Consider the following 24,874-nt stretch of genomic DNA (forward strand, 5'->3'; position numbering starts at 1 on the left):
ATGCTGGACTCACTCTGAATAAGATAGGAAGTCTCTAGAAGGCTTTGAGCTGGGGAGAGATGTGATCTGATTTTCTGATTTACATTTTAAAAGGGTCACTTGGCCTGCTGTGTGAGAACAGACTGAAAGAGGGACAAGGATGGAAGCAGGGAGACCAATTATAAGGCTGAAAGATGAGTGTGGCTTGGACCAGGGTAGCAGCAGCGGAGACGGTGAGAAGCAGCTAGAGTTTGCACATATTTCTGAAGGTAGAGCTGACAAGATTTCCTGATGATTTGGATGTAGGCTAGAGTGAGAGGAGTCAAGAGCGACTCTAAGATTTTTGTTCTGCGGAACTGGAAGAATGTAACACACATTTAGTGAGCTGGGAATGAACGTCAGAGGAAAAGTTCCTGAAGGAAAATCAGAAATGCCATTCTGCACATGTGAAGCTTGAGATGTCTACAAGACATGTAAGTGGAGATGCTGAATAGATGTTGAGACTTGTTGGCTGTCTTAGTTAATCTAGTGCTGCTATAACATAAATACCACAAGTGGATGGCTTACCAAAGAGAAATTTATTCTCTCAGAGTCTAGGAGGCTAGAAGTCCAAATTCAGTGAGCCAACTCAGGGGAAGGCTTTCTCTCTCTGTCAGCTCTGGGGGAAAGTCCTTGTCATCAATCTTCCCCAGTTGAGGAGCTTCTCGGCACAGAGACCCAGGGTCCAAAGGACCTGCTGCTCCTGGCACTTCTTTCTTGGTGGTAATGAGGTCCCTTGTAATTGCTTCTCTCTTTTATATCTCAAAGAAGACTGACTCAAGATACAACCTAATCTTGTAGATTGAGAACTGCCTCATTAATATAACTGCCTGTAATCCTGCTTCATCAACATCACAGAGGTAGGATTTACAACCCATAGCAGAATCACATCAGATGACAAAATGGTGGACAATCACACAATACGGGGAATCACGACCTAACCAAGTTGACACGTATTTTGGTGGGGGACACAATTCAATTCATAATGTTCCACCCTTTGGCTCCCCCAAAATTCATGTCTTTGCCACATGTAAAACACATTCACCCTGTCACATCATAGCAAAAGTCTTAAATCAACTCCAAGTCCAAAATCCAAAAATTCCTCTGTGAAATCTAGAATACAAGTTATCTGCTTCCAAAGTACAAATGGTGGAACAGGGACAAGGTAGATATTTCCATAACAAATGCGAGAAAGTGAAGGGAAAGAAGAGATAACAGGCACCAAGCAAGTCAGCAGAGCCCATTACATTAGCTCTCAAGGCTTGAACATAATCCTCTGTTCTCTGTAACCATTTAGACAATGGCCCTGCCCTTCAGACGCTAGGTACTGGCCACTCTCTTCTGATTCTGAGTGGAGACCCTTTGGCCCTGAGCTTCCATGCCCACTGAAATAGTAATTTTGCTCCTTCAAATTTGGCAGTCCCATTCTTCTAGTTCATCTGAGTGGTGACTCCACCTTTTGAGACCCCAGAGATCATGGCTCTACCCTTCGAGACTGAAATTGCTCTACTTCCTGTATTCCTTGTCTCTTCAGCTTCTGTTTCCTGGATCCTTGGCCTCTTGGCCCTTTGGACCTCACTGCCCACATGTGCCCTGCTGGAGCAAGTATTCCAAAGCTCTTTAGCTCCACCAATAAGTGCCCAGAGGCACCCCACTACACCAGTAAATCCCGACTGGAAGGCACTCAGCTTTCTTGCTCTTTCAGTTTGTGGGCCTAGCTCCACCAGCTCCACCGATAAGTGCTCGAAGGCACCCCATTCTGCCAGGAAGCCTCCTGCCAAAAGCATTCGGCTCTCTCGCTCTGTGGGTCAGCTGCAGAGCTATCTTGCTCTGGTCTTTCTGCTGCTGCTTCTCACCGTCTGCACCGTCTCCAGTGTAACAGCTCTCCTCACTTCCTTCTGAGTCCTCACCAGAATTTTCTTTGATGTCCATAAGTCCACCAACAGTCTCTTCAAAGCAATCTAGGCTTTTACTATTAGGCAGTTTAAAACTCTTTCAGCCTCTAGCCATACACAGTTTCAAAACTACTTCCCCGTTTTATGTATCAAAGACCTAAATATAAAATCTAAAACAATAAAGATCATGGAAGAAAAAATAGGGACGACGTTAGGAGCCCTAACACATGGCATAAACAGTATACAAAACATCACTAACAATGCAGAAGAAAAACTGGATAACTGGGACCTCCTAAAAATGAAACACCTATGCTCAATCAAAGACCTCACCAAAAGAGTAAAAAGATTACCTACAGGTTGGGAAAAAGTTTTTAGCTATGACATTTCCAATCAGTGCCTGATCTCTAAAATCTACATGATACTGCAAAAACTAAACTGCAAAAAGACAAATAACCCAATTAAAAAACGGGTAAAAGATATGAACAGACACTTCACTAAAGAAGACATTCAGATAGCTAACAGATACATAAGGAAACGCTCACGATCTTTAGCCATTAGAGAAATGCAAATCAAAACTACAATGAGATTCCATCTCACTCCCAACAATGCTGGCATTAATCTAAAAAACACAAAATAATAAATGCTGGAGAGGATGTGGAGAGACTGAACACTTATACATTGCTGGTGGGAATGTAAAATGGTACAACCACTTTAGAAATCGATTTGGCATGCAGAACTACCATACGATCCAACAATCCCACTCCTTGGAATATATCCTAGACCTTTACATGAACAGATATATGCACACCCATGTTCACTGCAGCACTGTTCACAATAGTAAAAAGATGGAAGCCATCAAGGTGCCCATCAACAGATGAATGGATAAATAAATTATGGTATAGTCACACAATGGAATACTACACATTGAAAAAGAACAGTGATGAATCTGTGAAACATTTCATAACATGAAGGAATCTGGAAGGCATTATGCTGAGTGAAATTAGTCAGTTGCAAAAGGACAAATATTGTATGCGACCACTATTATAAGAACCTGAGAAATCGTTTAAACAGAGAAGAAAATATTTTTTGATGGTTATGAGATGTGGGAGGGAAGGAAGGAGAGAGAGGGGCTGTCACTAATTAGATAGTAGGTAAGAACTATTTTAGGTGAAGGGAAAGACAACACACAATACAGGGGAGGTCAGCACAACTGGACTAAACCAAAAGCAAGCAGTTTCCCGATTAAACTGAATGCTTTGAAGGCCAGTGTAGCAGGGGTGGGGGTTTGGGGACCATGGTTTCAGGAGACATCTAAGTCAATTGGCATAATAAAATCTATTAAGAAAACATTCTGCATCCCACTTTGGAGAGCAGGGTCTGGGGTCTTAAAACACTAGCAAGCGGCCATCTAAGATTCATCAATTGGTCTCAACCCACCTGGACCAAAGGAGAGTGAAGAACACCAAGGACACAAGGTAATTAAGAGCCCAAGATACAGAAAGGGCCACATAAACCAGAGACTACATCATCCTGAGATCAGAAGAACTAGATGGTGCCTGGCTACAACTGATGACTGCCCTGACAGGGAACACAACAGAGAACCCCTGAGGGAGCAGGAGAGCGGTGGGATGCAGACCCCAAATTCTCATAAAAAGATTAGACTTAATGGTCTGACTGAGACTAGAACGACCCCCAGTGGTCATGGCCCCCAGACCTTCTGTTAGACCAGGACAGGAACCATTCCCAAAGCCAACTCTTCAGACAGGGATTGGACTAGACAATGAGATAGAAAAAGATGCTGGTGAAGAATAAGCTTCTTGGATCAAGTAGACACTTGAGACTATGTTGGCATCTCCTATCTGGAGAGGAGATGAGAGGGCAGAGGGGGTTAGAAGCTGCTGCAATGGACATGAAAAGGGAGAGTGGAGGGAAGGAGCAGACTGTCTCATTAGGGAGAGAACAATTAGGAATATATAGCAAGGTGTATATAAATTTTTGTATGAGAGACTGACTTGATTTATAAACTTTCACTTAAAGCACAATTAAAAAAAAAAAGACAAGAAGAAAAAAAAAAAAAAAAACTACTTCCCCATTTTAGGTATCTGTCAGAGCAGCAGCCCACTCCTGGCACCAAATTCTGTCTTAGTTTTCTAGTGCTGCTATAATGGAAATACCACAAGTGAATGGCTTTAAGAAAGGGAAATTTATTCTCTCATAGTCTAGGAGGCTGGAAGTCCAAATCCAGGGTGCCAGCTCCAGGGAAAGGCTTTCTCTCTCTGTCAGCTCTAGGGGAAGGTTCTTGTCAATCTCTCCCTGGTCTAGGAGTTTCTCAGTGCAGGGACCTCGGGTCCAAACAACGCACTGCTCCTGGGACTTCTTTCTTGGTGGTAATGAGGTCCCTCTCCTCTCTGCTCATTTTCCTCTTTTATATTTCAAAAGAGACTGATTCAAGATACATCCTGATCTTGTAGTTTGAGTCCTGCCTCATTAACATAACTGCCTCTAATCCTGCCTCATTAATATCATAAAGGTAGGACTTACAACACACAGGAAAATCATATTAGATGATAAAATGGTAGACAATCACACAATACTGGGAAATCATGGCCTAGCCAAGTTGACACATATTTTGGAGGGATACAACTCAGTCCATAACACTGGCTTAAGTTTGTTTTGTTCTTTTTTTTTTTCCAACTGCATTTAGGGAACATTTACTTTCTCATTCCTATCTAAAGAACACAATTATCCCCAAGACTATGGCCTGAAAACAGCCCTCTGACTTGGACCTGGTGCCATTCCTGGAAACCACCTTCCAGTCAAGCAACAGACAGGCCCATAAAATAAACTATAACACACGAAAAGAATGTGCTCCATAGAACAAACAATTATAGGAGACCAACAGGCCAACATTTGCCTAAAAGTAAAGATAAGAAGGCAGGAAGGGGTAGAAAAACCAAACGAAAGGAAACAGGGAATCCAGGGCGGAAACGGGGAGAATGCTGACATAGTGTGGGGACTGCAACAAATGTCACGGAACACTTTGTGTACAATTTGTTGAACGGGAAACTAATTTGCTCCATAAACTTTCACCTAAAATACAATAAAAAAAATTTTTTTAATGAACGTAATTAAGAATTGCACTTACACTCTTAGAAATGCTGAGGCCAGCAATTTTTAGGTTAATTTCTTGATATATCAGTTATAAAAGTGCCACTGCTACCTTTTCTAAGTAACAATGCAACTATAGGTCACAATTACCTATCGTATCTCAGTTCAGAGATTTTCTGACACACATTTTCCTTTATGGATGTCAAGATAAGTCTCTGACAACAAGGTGACCACAAAAGTTAAAGCAACTATCTTGGAGAGATTCGAGAATGAGCTGTGAAAATTCTATATAAATATTCTTCCTTCCTACCTTCCTTCCTTCTTTCCCTCCCTCCCTTCCTCTCTTTCATCCTTACTTCCTTATGCTTCTTTTTTAAAAATATAGCTGTGGCACAGGCAGAAAGAAGCCAGAACTCCGGGGTCAGAAATGCCTGTTTTGAATTTCTAGTTGTATAACCCTGAGAAAAAAAAAATCATAAAATCTCTTTAAGTTTCTGCTTTATCATCTACAAAATTGACAGTAGCTGCCTCACCTCTTAAAATGGGTGAATAACAACTAATTCTTTTTGGTATAATGACTCTGTGCATTCCTTCCATCTTCTTTTGGTGCATCCTGCGTCGTTTAATATTTTCCCCATGGAATCCTTCACTATTGCAACTCCAGGCTTGAATGTTTTCCTCAGTTCTTTCAGCTTCGGAAATGCCGAGCGTGTTCTTCCCTTTTGGTTTTCCATCTCTAGCTCTTTGCACATGTCATTATAATACTTTGTCTTCTCGAGAGGCCCTTTGAAATCTTCTATTCAGTTCTTTTACTTCATCAATTCTTCCTTTTGTTTGAGCTGCTCGACGCTCAAGAGCAAGTTTCAGAGTCTCCTCTGACACCCATCTTGGTCTTTTCTTTCTTTCCTGTCTTTTCAGTGACCTCTTGCATTCTTCATGGATGATGTCCTTGATGTCATTGCACAACTTGTCTGGTCTTGAGATGGTCTCTCAATTCAGGTGGGATATACTCAAGGTCATATTTTGGCTCTCGTGGACTTGCTCTGACTTCAGTTTCAGCTTGAACTTGCATATGAGCAAGTGATGCTCTGTTCCACAGTCGGCCCCTGGCCTTGTTCTGACTGATGATATTGAGCTTTTCCATCGTCTCTTTCCACAGGTGTAGTCAATTTGATTTCTGTGTGTGTTCCATCTGGCAAGGTCCATGTGTATAGTCACCGTTTATGTTGGTGAAAGAAGGTATTTGCAATGAAGAAGTCATTAGTCTTGCAAAGTTCTATCATTCGATCTCTGGCATTGTTTCTATCACCAAGGCGATATTTTCCAACTACTGATCCTTCTTCTTTGTTTCTAACTTTCGCATTCCAATCGCCAGTAATTATCAATGCATCTTGATTGCACGTTCGATCAATTTCAGACTGCAGCAGCTGATAAAAATCTTCTATTTCTTCATCTTTGGCCCTAGTGGTTGGTGCGTAAAATTGAATAATAGTTGTATTAACTGGTCTTCCTTGTACGCATATGGATATGATCCTATCACTGACAGCATCGTACTTCAGGATAGATCTTGAAATGTTCTTTTTGATGATGAATGCAACAGCATTCCTCTTCGAGTTGTCATTCCCGGCATAGTAGACTATATGATTGTCCAATTCAAAATGGCCAATATCAGTCCATTTCAGCTTACTAATGCCTAGGATATCAATGTTTATGCATTCCATTTCATTTTTGACGATTTCCAATTTTCCTAGATTCATACATCATACGTTCCAGGTTCCGATTATTAATTGCTATTTGCAGCTGTTTCTTCTCAGTTTGAGTCGTGCCACACCAGCAAAAAGAATTAGTCGATATTCGACCACTTCAAGAGGTAGCATATGATCAGGAACCGATGGTACTGAAGGAAGAAGTCCAAGCTGCTCTGAAGGCACTGGTGAAAAACGAGGCTCCAGAAATTGATGGAATATCAACTGAGATGTTTCAACAAACAGATGCAGCACTGGAGGTGCTCACTCATCTATGCCAAGAAATATGGAAGACAGCTTCCTGGCCAACTGACTGGAAGAGATCCATATTTACCCTTATTCCCAAGAAAGGTGATCCAACCGAATGTGGAAATTATAGAACAATATCATTAATATCACACACAAGCAAAATTCTGAACATCATTCAAAAACGGCTGCAGCAGTATATCGACAGGGAACTGCCAGAAATTCAGGCCAGTTTCAGAAGAGGGCATGGAACCAGGGATATCATTGCTGATGTCAGATGGATCCTGGCTGAAAGCAGAGAACACCAGAAGGATGTTTACCTGTGTTTTATGGACTATGCAAAGGCATTTGACTGTGTGGATCATAACAAACTATGGATAACACTGTGAAGAATGAGAATTCCAGAACAGTTAATTGTGCTCATGAGGAACCTTTACATAGATCAAGAGGCAGTTGTTCGGACAGAACAAGGGGCTCCTGATTGGTTTCAAGTCAGGAAAGGTGTGCGTCAGGGTTGTATTCTTTCACCATACCTATTCGATCTGTATACTGAACAAATAATCTGAGAAGCTGGACTGTATGAAGAAGACCGGGGCAGCAGGATTGGAGGAAGACTCATTAATAACCTGCATCAGGTGACAGAACCTTGCTTGCTGAAAGCGATGAGGACTTAAAGCACTTACTCATGAAGATCAAAGACCACAGCCTTCAGCATGGATTACACCTCAACATAAAGAAAACAAAAATCCTCACAACTGGACCAGTGAGCAACATCATGATAAACGGAGAAAAGATTGAAGTTGTGAAGGATTTCATTTTACTTGGATACACAATCAACAGCCATGGAAGCAGCAGTCAAGAAATCAAAAGACGCATTGCATTGGGCAAATCTGCTGCAAAGGACCTCTTCAAAGTGTTGAAGAGCAAAGATGTCACCCTGAAGACTAAGGTGCGCCTGACCCAAGCCATGGTATTTTCAAACACATCATATGCATGTGAAAGCTGGACAATGAATAAGGAAGACTGAAGAAGAGTTGATGCCTTTGAATTGTGGTGTTGGCGAAGAATATTGAATATACCATGGACTGCCAAAAGAACGAACAATCTGTCTTGGAAGAAGGGCGGCCAGAATGCTCCTCAGAGGCAAGGATGGCGAAACTGCATCTTACGTACTTTGGACATGTTATCAGGAGGGATCAGTCCCTGGAGAAGGACATCATGCTTGGCAGAGTACAGGGTCAGCGGAAAAGAGGAAGACCCTCAACGAGGTGGACTGACACAGTGGCTGCAACAATGAGCTCAAGCATAACAACGATTGTAAGGATAGCGCAGGACCGGGCAGTGTTTCTTTCTGTTGCGTATAGGGTTGCTATGAGTCGGAACCAACTCAACGGCACCTAACAACAACAGCAAAAACAACATAGCTGCCTCACAGGGCAGTAGTAGTAGCATAGTGGATGTTTACACATCCTTTACTATGTGCTAGGCACTTTTCTAAGCATAGCTTTTACATACATAATTTCATTTAACTCCACAACCCTTTAAGTATTGTTACTATTACTATCCTCACTGACAAATGATGAAATAAGGCACAACGAAGTTCAAAGTAATTGCTCTAGGACAAACAGGAAGCCAAGTGGGAGAAACAGAAATTAAATCTTGGCCATATGCATTGTGCTTTATAGTTAACAAAATATTTTTATTTTCAAATTTTGTTTTTAAAAGTAGGTATAACACAATATTAGACTGAGCGATATGAATTTGGTTTTTGTAGGTCCGACGCAGTCAAACATCAGCAATTTCATATGATTCAACCTTAACTATGATACTGTAACCACTTATAAAAATGAATTGGGTACAACATGACCCAGCAATTTCATTCCTAGATATACAGCCAAAAGACTTGAACGCAGGAACACAAACAGGTATTTGTACACCAATGTTTACTGCAGCATTTTTCACAATAGCCAATAGGTGGAAACAACCCAAGTGTCCATCACTAGATGAATGGACACACAAAACGTAGTATACACATACAATCAAGTATTACTCGGCCATAAAGAAAAATGAAGATCTGATACATGCTATGAAATGAATGAATCTTGAAAACATGCTGAGTGAAATAAGTTAGATACAAAAGGATAAATATTGTATAATCCCATTTATATGAAATATCTAGGATAAGCAAATGCATAGTGGTTATCAGGGGTTGGGGTAGGGAGAAATGTATAGTTATTGCTTAAATGGTACAGAGTTTCTGTTTAGGGAGTTGGAAAACTTTTGGAAACGGACAGTGGTGATAGCTGTACAACATATTAACTGTAATTAATATCATTGCATTGTACACTTCAAAATCGTTAAAAATGGCAAATTATTTGCTATATATATTTTACCACAATAAACTTTAAAAAATTAAAATGTGAAACATTCAGGGCAAAACAGAAGCTTCACAGACACATTCAAATACCCTGAGGAACCGAGCTACTGGGATAACGGCTGGGGACCATGGTCTTGGGGGACATCTAGCTCAAATGGCATAACATAGTCTATAAAGAAAATGTTCAACATCCGACTGTGGTGAGTAGCAACTAGGGTCTTAAAACCTGTGAGTGGCCATCTAAGATACATCTATTGGTTCCATCCTGGCTGCACCAAAAGAGACTGAAGAAGACCAAAGACACAAGGGAAAGGTTAGTCCAAACGACTAATGGAACACAGCTACCACAGCCTCCACCAGACTGAGTCCATCGTAACTAGATGGTGACCAGTTATCACCACTGGCTGTTCTGGCTAGGATCACAACAGAGGGTCCTGGACAGAGCAAGAGAAAAATGTAGAACAAAATTAAAATTCACCAAAAAAAAAAAAAGACTAGGCTTGCTGGTCTGACAGAAAATGGAGAAACCCGGAGACTGTGGCCCCCGACACCCTTTTAACTCAGTACTGAAGTCGCTCCTGAGGTTCACCCTTCACCCAAAGATTAGACAGGTCTATAGGGTCAACAATAACACAGAGGGATGTGCTTCACAGTTCAAAAATGTATACAAGACCAATGGGCATACCAGCCCAAAGGCAAAGACAAGAAGGCATGAACGGACAGGAAAACTGTACGAATGGAAACAGGGAACCTGGGGTAGGAGAATGCTGAGACATGTGAAGTTGGCAACCAATGTCACAAAACATTAACTGTTTAATGAGAAACTAACTTGCTCTGTAAACTTTTACCTAAATCACAATTAAAAAAAGTGAAATTTTTTTAACCGTAAAACACTATACGAGTGCAGATGTAGTTGTGAGCAACAATAAACAGAACCACACTAGAATGACTAACACAATTGTAAAATTGGAAGTAGTGTGAAATGAAGCAAACAACAAATATGGGAACCATTCACACTACACATCAATCAATATTCATCAACAAGTCCATTATACACCTAGCCCAGGTTTCCATTTGCAGCCTCAGTATTTTTGAAGCATTCTAATATCTCCCTTTATTAAAGTCATACCTGTTGGGCTTACTCTTTCTGAATGGTATGGAGACCATCTCAAGTGATACCATTTTTCCTCATGGCACTCATCACCACCTGAATGTTTATCATCTCTCTCACCCCACTAGAACGTCAGCTCATGAGGGTAAAGATTTTTCCTGTTTTATTCAGTGCTTTATCCCCCTGCCATTTAGAGCTGTACACAACAAAAAAATCAAACCCATTGCCTTCGAGTGGATTCTGACTAATAGGGACCCTACAGGCCAGAGCAAAACTGCCCCATAGGGTTTGCAAGGAACAGCTGGTAGATCCAAACTGTCAACTTTTTGGTTAGCAGCCAAACTCTTAACCACTGCGCCACCAGGGCTCAGTCTAGAAGGCTCACATAACCACTAAAATCCATTTTTTAATGAATGATAAATTAGAACTTCCTAAATTACTTAGACAAAAATACATGAAATACATTTTTACGACAAAGATGAATAGTACCCAGATATTGTATAACGTAAAACAAACATGCGAAACCCAACTTCTAAATGATGTGAGATAATGCTAGTTCCTATCCATAAACACTCCAAAGAGTGTCAAACATCTAGATTTGAACTGTACCCATTCAAAAGTGAAAATCCTCATATATTTGCTTTGTTAGTAACTATTAATGTAAACTATCTTGAATTACTTACAAAATTAAATTTAGGATAGCATATGATCAAAGTTACAAGGTAGTAAAAAGGAAAAATCACATTAGAATCTCAGATAAGGAAAGAAAGTTAGAACAAAAATGAAAAGCACATGTTTCAAGACAAGTGAATACATTTTAGAAAATAGTTTAACATAAAACTAAAATGACTTTACTGAAAACTAGGAATTACATTTCCATTTTAAAATTTATTTAACCTGTAAAAGATATTCCTAAACTTAGTGGGGGGAGGAAAGAAATGCTATTCTAAGTTTCTAAGGAAACCGAAACTGCCTGCATAACATTTATACCATATTACCTGTTCGAAAAAGTCACCAAAATCTTTCCATGACTACCAAATGTTATGTCCGTTTATCGAAAAAACGAGTCGGAATCAAGTCGATGGCAATGGGATGGAATGACGTAGAGCACTGTATAGAGAAGAGAAGAGAATAATCATCCCATAAAAAGAAAAATGCTTTTCTCACTACCAGTTTCTCAATGTGATCTTTGATAAATTTCTAAAAAAGAGCATCGAGTGTAATTCCCCACGTGCATTCATCAGCAGCGCCGGCCCCGGCCACGGTAGCCGCCTGCAGCTGGCCGTCAAACCACTGAAGGCTGCTCGTCAACCACCTTCCTAGTCTCTCACATCTAAGCTCACTTGGGCCAAAACAAGACAACTGCCTTTCTCGGCAGCAGTAATATGCTAGAATAATAGTGTCAAGTATAATTCTGGCTGCCAAGATTTTGTTCTTATGAGCAGACTTGTAACTATTAAAGAGGACATTAAATTAGAGCCATTGCCTGAAAGAAAAGGGCTATCTGCGTCCATAGCTCCATTGGGGTAACACTCAAGTTTTGATCCGTACTCAAACCAGAGAAAGGGGAAGCAACTGAAAAAGCAACAAATACCGCAAGCCCCAAAACGGTGAACTGTTTAAAAAAATTAGTGTTAGTGAGTAGCAACACACAATAAAATTAGGGTTATACTTTAGAGCAGACTCCATGTATCCTGCAGCAAGAGATACTAACTCTGACTTAATATAGTTTCGTATCAATAGTACAGAAGAATCAAAGGATGAAGTACACTGTATACTGACACAAAAAATGTCCAAAATATGCTGTTGGAAATGGAAAAAAAACAGGTTATAAAATCTGCTAGAATGAGTGTGGTCTCATTAAAAAAAAAAAAAAAAAAGTATGGATATGGTTATGGGCAAACAAAATAATTTAGAAAGACCTAGTAAGCATGGTTTTCCTCTATGCAGGATGGAATTATGGATTATGGAGACTTTACTTTCTGTTTTATAGATTTATCTGTCCCTTTAAAAAACATATATATATATATATATATTTTTTTTTTTTAACCACTTATCTTAGTTATCTAGTGCTGCTATAACAGAAATACCACAGGTTGGTGGCTTTAACAAAGAGAAATTTATTCTCTCTGAGTTTAAGAGGCTAGAAGTCTAAATTCTGGGCATCAGCTCCAGGGGAAAGCTATCTCTCTCTGTCAGCTCTGGAGGAGGGTCCTTGTCATCAATCTTCCCCAGTTGAGGAACTTCTCAGTACAGGGTCCAAAGGACACACTATGCTCCTGGTGCTTCTTTCTTGGTGGTATGAGGTCCCACTGTCTCTCTGCTTCTTCTCTCTTCTATATCTCAAAAGAGATTGACTCAAGACACAATCCAATCTTGTAGATTGAGTCCTCCCTCATTAACATAACTGCCACTAATCCATCTCATCAACATCATAGAGGCAGATTTACAACACATGGGAAAATCACATCAGCTGATAAAATGGTGGACAATCCCACAATACTGGGAATCATGGCCTAGCCTAATTGATACACATTATTTCTGGGGGATACAGTTCAATCAATGACGCCACCTGTCTGTCAGTTTGACACACTATGGTAGCCTGCAGTGTTGCTATGGTACTGGAAGCTATGCCACCAGTATTTCAAATAATAGCAGAGTCATCCATGGTAGACAGGTTCCAGCATAGCTTCCAGACTCAGACAGACTAGAAAGAAAGGTCTGGTGATCTACTTCAAAAAAATTAGTCAATGAAAACTTTACAGATCACAACAGAACACTGTCCGACTCCCTTGCTTTAGACATGTCATCGGGAAGGATCAATCACTAAAGGAGGACATCATGTGCGGTGAAGTAGAGGGCCAATGAGGGCAAGGGAGACCCTCAGTGAGACAGACTGGCACAATACCTGTGATGGATCTGGGTGTACTGGCAATTGTGAGGACAATCCAGGACTGGGCAACATTTCATTCTGTTGTACATAAAGTTACCACGAGTTGGAGTCCACTTGAAAGCAGCTATTTATTATTTTTCTAATGGGTGAAAGGGAGTTATTTCCAGCTTTGGGAAAGAAAAAATAAATATTATAATAAGCTCCTCTCCCCTTCACTGAATGAAAGACTTTGAGGCCTCCAAACTCATGGAATCAGGTACAAATCTACAGGCTGTCAAAGCTACCCAAAATCCTCTGGGAAGCGTTTTCAAAAAAATTATTTTTTAAGTAGTCCTTTCTTCAAACAGAATCCTATGCAGAACTTCAAAATATAAAAGTGAAAGTGCTCTTATTGGAGTGGCTGGGGAATGTAGAGAGCTACAGCCATTCACCCCCCTCACCTCCAGCAGTGTCCCCTAAGGCTCCCTAGGATTCCACAGAGCACTTTGGAGACCCCCTGATCAATACAAGTCTTCCATTGAGCAGTGGGAAACTGGGGTCCAAGAATCAGCCTCCTGCTACTGGCCTCTGACATACTGAGCACCCTAAGGTCGCTTTATCTATTAGGCATCACGGACACAGTACCTGGGGCCTGCGAGCTTTTCAAATACATACGGAAAAGTTTAGAGAAACCTGAAAACACAGATTAAGTGGCTCCAAAATACAAAGAGAAAACTGCGTAATCAAAATTAATCAATGTATAATTAAACGTTAAAAAAAAAAAAAAGACAAGGAAAAGGAAAAGAAACATAACGGTCTCGATATTCAACATGATTCAAGCACACCCCACAACTCACGGGCGGCTGTGCAAAGCTCTACATTTTTCTACAGCCCGAGGTTCATGTTTAGCCTTGCAAATCCATCAAAGTAACACAGGCTGGAATCAGCCACTGAAAAAAAATAAACGAAAGAAAAACAGCAGCAGAGAAGCAGTTCTGAAACTGAAAAGGGACAGAGAAGGTGCTTTGGTCATGCAGGCAGATACTGCAGGGATGCTAGCAGCAGTGAATTCTCCCCTTAGAGGGTAAAATCAAATTCCAAAAAGACTCCAATGGTCTGGAATAATGACTAAAATCTAAATTTTAAAACATATCATTGTGAACTCTGACCTTAAAAAACTACTGTGGAAAAATATGGGTGATGGTGACTCGTGTCACCATCATAGAAAAAGACATTTAGGGGTACTGGTTCACACTAAACTTAGTACGGAGATGTGTCGTAACAGGCAACACGTACAAAATGCAGACAATCAGGGCTGCTTTCTGCACCAGCCTAACCACACCTATGTTTAGCACTGGGCATTTTGCTTTTTAATGACAGGGGACAGCTGCAATATATTTCACTGGGACTGTGAAAACGCTCTGTATTAGAAAGAATAGTTGGGAAAAGTAGAGATATTTAAACCTAGAGAAGAAACGACTTAAAGAAAATGATCTCTCTCATCAAATACTAAAGGGCTACTATGAGGAAAAGGAATTAGATACAGTGTGTGGCCTTAGAAAGAAAAAATAGGTAAACAGTGTAGGCCAGAATTCTGGTGAACATAATTTTTCTAACAGGGTGGGTGTGAAGACGAGTGGGTTGTCAGGAAGCTGTGAGTTCTCCCATCACTAAATGTCTTCACTGGAAACCTAGGCAACCACCTGAGGGAACTGGGCAAGTGGGCCTTGCCCTCACCCTGACTCAAACTAATGCACAAAAAGTAAGGTAGCAGAAAATCCCTAGACAGTCTACTCCAGGAGATCTGGACCTTGCCTGCAGCCTGGTGGTATGTGTTAGGAGGCTGTCTCAGGTGATACGGATACAGTCCTTATCCTTCGTCTACTGAGACAGCATAAACTCTTGATATATAACTCTGCTCTAGTTGGGAGAAATGTACAAATATACATATGGAAGAATTACACTAACAGTATAAAACTAACCAAAACCAAACTCATTGCCATTGAGTCAATTCCGACTCACAGCAACTCTATAGGACAGAGCAGAACTGCCCCACAGGGCTTCCAAGGCTGTAATCTTTATAAAAGCATGACTTTCTCCCTCAGGGCCGCTGGTGGGTCCAAACTGCCAACCTTTGGGTGAGTGGCCGAGTAGTAGCAGTAACCAAAGGCCTGGTCCCCTTTAACAACTATAACAGCAGAAGCTGAAAGGCCTTCCTAGAGAAACGCAGCGGGGGGGGAGGGGGGGACTCCTCTGCTATCATTGTCTTAAACCATTTTATACACTTTGCCCATTGTTAACAAAATGCAAAGGAAAGCAGGTTTTATTGATGTATCGCTGCTCCCGTATTCCCATTCCTGCAGGTTATACACAGGGAAACTAATAAAGCAACAACACCTTACTCAATGCTGCAATCTAACTGTCGATAACATAGCCAAGAAACCCTGGCAAGGCCTTAAGTTCTGTGTCACTTTGCCTTTTACATTGTACACAATTCTAACAAGTTTGTCTCTGATTTCTCAGGCCAGAGCAAGAGAAGCCGAAAAGCCAGGTGAAGACAGTCAGCAATAAGAGAGAAAAAAGACAAATGAGAAAGTGGACACTAACGAACAAGCAAAGTACAAGCAGCTGGTGTTATGTAGGGACGAGTCCTACAGACCTCAATTGCTTGTAAGACATCATCCTATCACAGAGCAAGCGTTCCTCTTACTCCAGTAATGCGTTTTTTAAAAAGCATGAGCGAACTAAAGGATACATGTGTCAAAAAAACAGTGGGAACAGCCTAAATGTCCATCAATAGGTTAATAAACAAAAGGTGATATATACAATGTATAATATACAATGGAATATAACTCAGCCATAGAGAGAAGTGAGGTCCAGATACATGCTACGACATGGATGAGCCTTGAAAACATGCTGAGTGAAAGATGCCAGACACAAAGGACAAATATTCTATCGTCCCATTTACATGAAATAGGCAAATGTACAGAGACTAGAGCTTATTGGTGGTTACCACGTGTGGGAGGGTGGGGAAAAGGAGGAGTCATTGCTTAGCCGGCACTCAGTTTTGTTAATGGCGGTGGAATAATCTGGAATAGGAGAGTGGTAATGGTGCACGACACGATGGACGCAGTCAACATCACTGAACTGTACATGCAAAAACTGCTGAATTGGCAAGTTGTTTGTCATATGTGTATTTTTACCACACACAAAAGCAAAAACAATTTTCCCATGAGAAACCATGGTAAAGGTGGGGGACAGGGATTTTCAGGCATACTCAGGAGCACCTCCAATCTAAATCACCACAGCCTGTAATGGTGAAAACATCTGCACGTATAAAATAAGTGGTGATGGGGAAAGATGGAGGAAATCAAGGTGTGAGCCGTCAGCTTCCTCCAGTGAAGGGCCGATGTTGCTGGTAGACAGCTTTCCCAACACTGCATTAGGCTTTAACTTCTTCAATTTAAACCATGGTTTGGTAGAGCTCATGTTTGCCAGAGGTAGGCTATGGTGGCTCGTGTCCCACGTTGGATCTCGTGCTCTTCCTGCCCCCTTCCTGAGTGGCAGCGTATGCTAATGAAGGTCTAACTAAAAAGTGCACAAGATCCAAAGGCACCTAAGCGAAAAGAAGCTCCAATACAATTCAGGAATTAGTGCTTTCCACAGTGACACTGAGTTGCCAAGACAAAATAAAATTATAAGCAATACAAAATATTTTGGTTTAAATGGCACAGAAATACACATTTTAGGCTGCTGCTTCTTTTTCTTTTTCCATCAAAAATGGTAGTATTTAATGTTTAAAGAATAAGCATCACCTCTGTGGTGAATCTTTTTACGAGAAAAGCCTCTCATACAAGTTTAAAAACAGTTAAATAATATTACCTAACTCTTCCCAGAAGCAGTTTGTATATGTTGCTGTGAAAAATAATTAGCATAGTATGCTTATGAAAATACCTCACTGGGGAGGGCTCGGCTGGCAAACAAATGTAGAAGGTTATTTATGAAGGTGCGTTATTTCTGTAAAAATACGGTATGTGTACATATATAAGCAGAAAGGAAGGAAGGAAAAAAATGAACTGTGGTTACCTCTGGATAGTGGGGTTACAAATTTTTATCATCTTCATACCTTTCCGTACCCTCAAAATTATCTACAAAGAACATATACAGTCCCGTGTCCCTTAATGTCCACAATAAAAAAAAAAAAACCCAGTGCCGTCGAGTCGATAATGTCCACAATACATTCTGTGAAATAGGACATGTTGTGCGAACACGATGTTATTATGGGTGAAGGTCCTTTGAGGCATTCGCTTCCAGAATAGGGAGGTTTCGCCCATATTAAATATTTGCTGGGGCAAATAACCTCCTGCTATAATTAGTTTGTAAACCCTGGTAGCACAGTGGTTAAGTACTCCAGCTGCTAACCAAAAGGTCGGTGGTTCGAATCCACCAGGCGCTCCCTGCAAACTCTATGGGGCAGTTAGTTCTACACTGTCCTATAGGGTTGCTATGAGTCGGAATTGACTCGACAGCAACGGGTTTGGTTTATTTTTTAATATAATTAGTGTATCTAAGGTTTCAACACGTTCTGCTGCTGCCTTCGCATCAGGATCAGACTCACCACTCACATTTACATTATGAAGCAAAAAATGTTGTTTGAAGAGCTTGAACCACCCAGAGTTAGCACTAAACCTGCCGTAGTCTGGCTCTCTTCTTTCTTTCAGCATCCCGAACAAGTTTCATCCCTTAGCAGTGACTGTCAACATGCTGAGAGGGATTTTTCAGTGTTTGGTCCTCAATCCACGTCATTAGCAATTTCTGCACATCTGATACAGGTCCCCCTCGAATTTAGCCTTGTAGCTTTCAGTGGAGCCAATCCTTCACCAGGTTGGAAAATTTTTTCTTTGTTTTTGAGGATCGTTGTGATTGTTGAGCAGGACATGCCTAAATCTATGTCCTGTTCTCCAATCGGGATTTCTGTCTGAACTCTACATAATACAGGACCTTATGGGAACTCAGATGTACATGCAGTCAGACGTTGCCAGAACGGACCTTATGTAGCACATGACTATTATTTTCATATGCCATTAAATCAAATATTATATAGCATTTAAAATAAGTTAACTCTGACGACATGTATCAATAAAGATTACCCCCTTCTAAAAAAAGCATATAAAACACTATTATCTTTTTTCTATGGACATATACACATATAGGGAACTTTTTTTTGTTAATGCAGGGGAATGATAAACACCAAATGCAGAATGGTCAAGCTTGAAAGGGTAGAGACTAGGGTGAGGGAAGGGGGCCCAGGAGGCTTCAACAATATCTGTGATGTTTTATTTCTTAAGCTGGAAAGTAGGTGTGTGGTACTCATTATACTGTTCTATATCTTTCTATGCCTGAAATATTTTTTTTTTTAATTAAAAAAGCGGCAGCTAGCTGACTCACTTCAAAGTAGTAAAATTTAACCATAATCTCTTCAAACTACTTAAATGGGATATGGTACTGGTAGGATTACAGAGAGAAATGTATCTACTATAATGAGAAAACTCTGGAAAATTTTGCGCAGGAGTTCTGAAGGTAGTTTTCTATGGGTATACTTATGAGTAAATAACAACCTGAAATCTGTATTCTACAACATATCTCTAGCAAACATTCCAGTCTGTGTCTTGCATCCATCCAGCTGCTGTCAACTTCAAATCATGGCAACACCATGAGTATCAGGGTAGAACTGTGCTCTAGAGGGTTTTCAATGGCTGATTTTTCACAAGTAGATTACCAGGCCTTTCTTTCAAGGCATCTCTGGGTGGACTTGAATCTGCAACCTTTCAGTTAGCAGCCAAGTGCAGTAACAGTTTGCACCATTCATGACTCCGTGGCTCGTACAGACAGCTCAAAATTAAACCTGTTCAGTAAACTGAATACATAAATTGTTTAACATCATCTTATTTCACATTGCCACTTAAAACTCTGTTTGAAGGCAGATTCTTTACTTTGGTCAGTTTCAAAAGCAGGATTTAATCTTTTAAGGATGTCCTAAAAATAAGATTAAGTTCTGACTAGAATTTTCTGGCTTGGTGATGTAATGTGGCTTTTAACCAGGACACGATACCTATGACAAGAGGCACACAGAAGTGACTCACCCGGCGAACACAAGCCCTGTATGTACTGTGTTTCTGGCAAGCTGCGTCCCCTTACCCTCGGCTACATAGGTATGGTAATAACCGAAGTTTGGGTGACGCCTACCCTACCCCTGACCTTGCTGTATCCATTGTAATCTGAAGCAATGAGCTTCAAGGACAAAAGGTAAATTTACAAGATATTTGAAGAAACTCCTTTAAGTAGACCCAGTGACTTTCAACAAAAACAAAGGAGTTTGCTGTTTCAAGTTAGAAGTGCCTTAGGTTACCTCTTTATAGCCTTTACTTGAGATAGGAGCAAAAAGTTGTTCTTTTTTTTTTTTTTTTTAAAAAGGGTGGGGGACCTGAATGGGTTTAGAACTAATACTGTTCTTCCCATTTCCACTTTCAGTTTTACTACCCATCCCTACATCCCAGCCCTAAACCTGAAACAGACTGTCACAAACAAATCCCCTGAAAACAAAAGAAGAGGGAGAAGTACTAGGTATTTAGCAAACTTCCGGAGTATCAAAACTAGCCAGGTGGATGGAGGGTCCTACATTTAAAAAAGAGGGTACAGTATGCCATTTTATCACCCTATTCCTTGCCTAAAATTCAAAAAAATGAAGTAGTAGCCCACCAACACACTAGGGTAGTCACAGTACAGGATTCCTTGAAGAAGAAAGTAACTCAATTAAAACTATCAACCAGGATCTGTGGCTTATCTGGACACAGGACTTAGTTCACTATTCCTCATTTAAAATGGCCATGCCGACAAGTGAGCACATCTGGATGTCTCAGAGGAGCTATTTCTACACACAACAATACCTGCCTTATGCCCTAGTCATCAGCTGGCTTTTCCTTATCATCGTATGGCATGCTATGCTGTAACCAGGTACAGAACACACAAGGAAAGAAACGCTTAGTGGGCTTCTCCCTAAAAATCAGTTCCTGAGGAAGATTGGGAAATATTCAAGAAGGTTCCTGGATCTCCCGCTATAGTCTCACCCAACTTTATGAAAAATGATTAAGCAAATATAAAAAAAAGCTCATGAAAATACCCCAGATAAAGGCTGAAATAAGATTTTCACTGGCTAATGCTTTTCAGAAGTAGACTACCAGGTCCTTCTTCCTAGTCTGTCTTAGTCTGGAAACTCAGCTGAAACCTGTCCTTCATGGGTGACCCTGCTGGTATCTGAATACCGGTAAAGAAGAGGGGAAAATATTAAACGGCGCAGGAAGCATCAAAAGAAGATGGAAGGAATACACAGAGTCATTATACCAAAAAGAATTAGTCGATGTTCAACCATTTCAAGTGGTGGCATATGATCAGGAACCGATGGGACTTAAGGATGAAGTCCAAGCTGCTCTGAAGGCACTGGTGAAAAACAAGGCTCCAGGAATTGATGGACTATCAATTGAGACGTTTCAACAAACGGATGCAGCCTTGGAGGTGCTCACTCATCTATGCCAAGAAATATGGAAGACAGCTTCCTGGCCAACTGACTGGAAGAGATCCATATTTATGCCTATTCCCAAGAAAGGTGATCCAACCAAATGTGGAAATTATAGAACAATATCATTAATATCACACGCAAGCAAAATTTTGCTGAAGATCTTTCAAAAACGGCTGCAGCAGTACATCGACAGGGAACTGCCAGAAATTCAGGCCGGTTTCAGAAGAGGACGTGAAACCAGGGATATCACTGTTGATGTCAGATGGATCCTGGCTGAAAGCAAAGAATACCAGAAGGATGTCTACCTGTGTTTTATGGACTATGCAAAGGTATTCGACTGTGTGGATCATAACAAATTATGGATAACATTGCGAAGAATGGGAATTCCAGAACGCTTAATAATTGTGCTCATGAGGAACCTTTACACAGATCAAGAGGCAGTTGTTCGGACAGAACAAGGGGATACTGATTGGTTTAAGGTCAGGGAAGGTGTGCGTCAGGGTTGTATCCTTTCACCATACCTATTCAATCTGCATGCTGAGCAAATAATCCGAGAAGCCGAACTATATGAAGAAGAACGAGGCATCAGGATTGGAGGAAGACTCATTAACAACCTGTGTTATGCAGATGACAAAACCTTGCTTGCTCAAAGTGAAGAGGACTTGAAGCACTTACTAATGAAGATCAAAGACCACAGCCTTCAGTATGGATTGCACCTCAACATAAAGAAAACAAAAATTCTCACAACTGGACCAATAAGCAACATCACGATAAACAGAGAAAAGACAAGTTGTCAAGGATTTCATTTTACTTGGATCCACAATCAACAGCCATGGAAGCGGCAGTCAAGAAATCAAACGATGCATTGCATTGGGTAAATCTGCTGCAAAAGACCACTTTAAAGTGTTAAAAAGCAAAGATGTCACCGTGAAGACTAAGGTGCGCCTTACCTAAACCATGGTATTTTCAATCGCATCATATCACGTGAAAGCTGGACAATGAATAATGAAGACCGAGGAAGAATTAACGCCTTTGAATTGTGGTGCTGGTGAAGAATATTGAATATACATACTATGAACTGCCAAAAAAAAACGAACAAATCTGTCCTGGAAGAAGTGCAACCAGAATGCTACTTAGAAGCAAGGATGGCAAGACCGCATATTATATACTTTGGACATATTGTCTGAAGGGATCAGTCCTTGGAGAAGGACATCACGCTTGGCAGAGTACAGGGTCAGCAGAAAAGAGGAAGACTCTCAACGAGGAGGACTGACACAGTGGCTACAACAATGAACTCAAGCATAACATCGACTGTAAGGATGGCGCAGGACCAGGCAGTGTATCGTTCTGTTGTGCATAGGGGTCACTATAAGCCGGAACCGACTCAACGGCACCTAACAACAACAAAGGCAGAAATTTCAGCTCAAATACGAAAAGCATCAACTTACCAAGTTATAATGATAAGTGTTTTATACTATACAAATCTTTTGCTAAAAACAAAATGGGTGTTTAATGTTTAACTTATTGGTCACCAACATCTGATATTGATTTAAAATCAATTTAGGATAAAAATGAGGTCAAAGTTCAAATTCCCCACAACATAATTTTGGACAATAATATAAAAACTCATTTAAAGATATTCCAATTATTTGAAATGATCAATTTCTTCATTTACTTTCTTCAAAAGAATAAATAACCAACCCTCCTTGTTTTAAGGCAATGCCCTCACCCTATTTTGTACTTCAATTTCTGTGAATATGCAGTAATATAACGAGCTATCCTGTGCAGACTCTTTCTTATCCTTGAAACAGCCTCTTCCAGGACTTATGTAATCCAAAGATTATCAAGATTTATAGAAAACAAAGGTTTCCATGGACCAGCTGCCCCCACCCCCATATAAATCTAATAAAACAAAACAAGAAAAAAGCCCAACATATTGTTTAGAAATCAGAAGAGGTACAAAATGCATTTCTTAAATCACTATTTTATGGAAAACAAATATTATAACATTCACCCCTTCTGTAACCATTTTTGAATGAACTTTACTAGATCTGGAAACCCTGGCGGCATAGCAGTTAATAGCTATGGCTACTAACTAAAAGGTCAGCAGTAAGAATCCACCAGGTACTCCTTGGAGACCCTATGGGCCAGTTCTACTCTGTCCTTTGGGGTTGCTATGAGTCTGAATCGACTAGATGGCACTGGGTTTGGTTTGTATCAAGTCAATTGCTTAGGCCAACAGTCACCTGATTTTCAAACAGATCTATTATTCATTTGAATCCTTAGACTAGTTCAAATTTAAAGACATAAAAAGTAGAGGTCTCATTAACATCAGTGACAGGATAATACCTATATGCCTATCGGGAAGACCTGTTAGTACAACTATTATTCAAATTTATGCACCAAACACTAAGGACAAAGATGAAGAAACTGAAGATTTTTACCAACTTCTGCAGTCTGATGTTGATTGAACATACAATCAGGATGCAGTGATAATTACTGGTGATTAGAATGTGAAAGTTGAAAATGAAGAAGAGTCCGTGGTTGGAAAATATGGCATTGATGATAGAAATGATGCTGGAGATCGCATGATAGAATTTTGCAAGCACAACGACTTCTTCATTGCAAATACATTTTTTCACCAATATAAACAGCAACTACACACGTGGACCTCACCAGATGGAATACACAGGAATCAAACTGACTACATCTGTGGAAAGAGACAAAGGAAAAGCTCAGTAGCATCAGTCAGAACAAGGCCAGGGGCTGAATGTGGAACAGACCATCAATTGCTCATATGCAAGTTCAAGGTGACGCTAAACAAAATTAGAACAAGTTCACAAGATCCAAAGTACGACCTTGAGTACATCCCATCTGAATTTAGAGACCATCTCAAGAACAGATTTGATGCGTTGAACACTAATAACCAAAGACCAGACGAGTTGTGGAATGACATCAAGGACATCATACATGAAGAATGCAAGAGGTCATTAAACAGACAGGAAAGAAAGAAAAGATCAAATGGATGTCAAAAGAGACTCTGAAAGCTGCTCTTGAATGATGAGTGGCTAAAGCGAAGGGAAGAAATGATGAAGTAAGAGAGCTGAACAGCAGATTTTAAAGGGCGACTCAAGAAGACAAAGTAAAGTATTATAATGACATGCGCAAAGAGCTGGAGATAGAAAACCAAAAGGGAAGAACACATTCGGCATTTCTCAAGCTGAAAGAACTGCAGAAAAAATTCAAGCCTCGAGTTGCAGTAGTGAAGGATTCTACAGGAAAAATATTAAACAATGCAGGAAGCATCAAAAGAAAACTGAAGGAATACACAGAGTCACTGTAACAAAAAGAATTGGTCAACATTCAACCATTTCAGGAGGGAGCATATGATCAGGAAAAAAATGGGACTTAAGGAAGAAGTTCAAGCTGCACTGAAGGCACTGGTGAAAAACAAGGCTCCAGGAATTGACAGAATATCAATTAAGATGTTTCAACAAAAGGATGCAGCACTGGAAGTATTCACTTGTCTATGCCAAGAAATCTGGAAGACAGCTACCTGGCCAGCCGCCTGGAAGAGATCCATATTTATGACTATTCCCAAGAAAGGTGATTCAAAGGAATGTGGAAATTATTGGACAATATCATTAATATCACACGCAAGTAAAATTTTGCTGAAGATCATTCAAAAGCAGCTGCAGCAGTGTATTGACAGGGAACTGCCAGAAGTTCAAGCTGGATTCAGAAGAGGACGTGGAACCAGTGATACCGTTGCTGACATCAGATGGATTCTGGCTGAAAGCAGAGACTATCAGAAAGATGTTCACCTGTGTTTTATTGACTATGCAAAGGCATTCAACTGTGTGGATCATAACAAATTATGGATAACATGGTGAAGAATGGGAATTCTGGAACACTTAATTGTTCTC

At 40.4% G+C, this 24,874-nt stretch overlaps 1 protein-coding gene across 4 annotated transcripts in view; it reads right to left on the reverse strand.

The window, feature by feature from the left end:
- The window catches only part of NRF1 (nuclear respiratory factor 1), a 158,028-nt gene that overhangs the window by 110,909 nt on the left and 22,245 nt on the right, over positions 1-24,874 (reverse strand). Inside the window, exon 2 of one of the 4 annotated variants that reach the window (XM_023544613.2) lies at positions 11,499-11,610. The exons of the other annotated variants lie outside the window; for them this stretch is intronic. The gene's annotated coding sequence lies outside the window, so the exon portion shown is untranslated. The remainder of the gene's footprint in view (positions 1-11,498; positions 11,611-24,874) is intronic. 4 annotated transcript variants of the gene reach the window in all.

Source organism: Loxodonta africana, chromosome 8 (assembly GCF_030014295.1).
Source record: "Loxodonta africana isolate mLoxAfr1 chromosome 8, mLoxAfr1.hap2, whole genome shotgun sequence".
Taxonomy (NCBI): domain Eukaryota; kingdom Metazoa; phylum Chordata; class Mammalia; order Proboscidea; family Elephantidae; genus Loxodonta; species Loxodonta africana.